We start from the raw sequence: 2,211 nt of genomic DNA on the forward strand, positions 1-2,211 counted from the left end.
AAAAAAAAAAAAAAAAAAAAAAAAAAAAAAAAAAAAAAAAAAAAAAAAAGCTAGCTTTGAAGTTCCAAACTTTTCAAGCTTCTTTAATTTGTTTTGATTGCCAACAAGGGTGTTCATTCATTATATGATCCTACTAATTCACGTATTAAAACATCATGATTCAAATTTAAGTCGACACTGAAAAGAATGGCCAGTGTTAAACGAATGTATTGGAGGGTTCACATTTGCTTTTGATTCTCGTAATGCTTTGAGATTTATTACCAATTTTTGGGGTTTTTTTCTTCTTTGGGTTGGTTTTTAATCAAGAAAGCGACCACCGACTGAACAGATTACAAGCGAAGGAGGAAAAACAAAAGCTGAAACATAGGCTGGTTCAATTGTTGATACGGTGGCCAACTCCAGGACTGTGCCCAGGCGTCGTGGGACGGAAGTCAAGCGGTACTTCTGCTTTGCTGGTCTTAAATTGTTGACGATTTCCGGCAAAACCCACATCGCCGGCGGGATTGACCGATTTGGGGCATTGTTTGCATGTAGAGGACTTGAAATGCCGGCATTCTACTACGTGAACACCCTCGTGGTTTAAACATGAAACCAAAACAAGAATGAAAACGCAGACCCCAGAAAGCCTTCGACTTGTCTTCATCATTTGTATATATATTCGGAGAGAAACAAAAGAGAGAATATTAAGAAGAAGAAGAAGAAGAAGAAGAAGCTTTTTTTTTGAAGTTGAAATGATATCTATTTTGTGTGTACTGAATAAGCTTTGAACCTAAGCTTCTATATATATATATACATGGGTTTGTTGCATAAATAAACAAATAAGTATATTAAGTGTTTAAGAGCAACCCTTCAACAATTAATAATAAATATGCATCACTTTAGAGTATAGGTAATTTTCATGACCATATTCGTTGGTGGCCTATCTTTCTCACTTTTTTGGTTCACTTTTTAATAAATAATGTAATGTTATTAAAATATTCTATGAGAGTAGCCTAACTAGGTAGCCTATAAGTGTGTTTACAAATATTTTCCAGAGGTTCCACGTCGATTGGAGGGGAAAACAAAGCATATTTTATAACATGTGGAAACCTCTCCTTAACATATGTGTTTTAAAACTGTGAGGCTAATGGTGATACGTGTTAAGCTCGCAAGGAAGTGGATTGTGAGGTTCCATATCCGAAGAGAATGAAACATCCTTTGTAAGAGTGTGAAAACTTGTATGGGAGGACCTCGGTCTGTTTTAACCTTTGAAACAGGCATAAGGCTATATTTGGGTTTGTGGTTTTTGATATATTTCAAAGTGTCCTTCCCACTATTCCACATGCACCCTCTACCACTCCCAACAACATTCCCACTATCTTCTCCATCAAATTTCTGCCGTTCATTTGGTTCGATTATTTTAGACTCCCCGTTTCTAAATTTTCCTTTTGCTATTTTTAAAACTACAAGCTACACAAAATCTGATTTTGTTCATAAAATAATAGTTCTAACAATTTTATTTTGAGCAAAAAGCTACCTTCACTTCTTTTACTTTTTAAGAATCCTCATTGGGATACTGGAATTTACTCCAATAAAAAAGAAAAAGATATCACAAGTAAGTAATATTTTAATTTTTCTTTATAATGATATATTAAGAGAGTGTCCTGGATTCATTGAAGTGCAATCAAATCAGAGTTCCCCACTGTCCAAAATCTTGAAGAAGAATGAAGCTCGCAAAAAAGGAGAAAAGGGTTTTCCATCAATTCAATTAAATGACTGAATGATGCCTGCCCATTTCAGTTCATCGATTGACTGGTGCTGAAAAGAAAAAAAAATTAAAAAAGAATGATTATAAAACTGACAATCCCATTGAATTATTGAGAAGGGACACAAACCTAACTTGATGCGCGTAGAGGCTTTAATATATGAAATATTAAGTATATGGGTGCAGCCTAGCAAAGTAATACAAAATTTAATGAGCTTAAAATGGAAGTGCATGCGAGGTGCATGATGATTAGTAGACACACAAAAAGTAAAACAGAGAAAGCAGATTCTGTGGCGGTTACCCAAAATTAAGGTAAAATAAAAAGGTCAAAGAGAGAGGAGAGATGAGAGGGAGTTCCGAGGCTTGGGGAAAGTGGCTGCCTTGCTGTTTTGCTGTCGTTCCATTTCTTTTTGATATTCTATGGATGCAACTACTGTGGTGTTCTTGGTATTAAACGCTAAAAAGGG

Source organism: Cucurbita moschata, unplaced genomic scaffold, assembly GCF_002738365.1.
Source record: "Cucurbita moschata cultivar Rifu unplaced genomic scaffold, Cmos_1.0 Cmo_Scf00015, whole genome shotgun sequence".
Taxonomy (NCBI): Eukaryota; Viridiplantae; Streptophyta; class Magnoliopsida; order Cucurbitales; family Cucurbitaceae; genus Cucurbita; species Cucurbita moschata.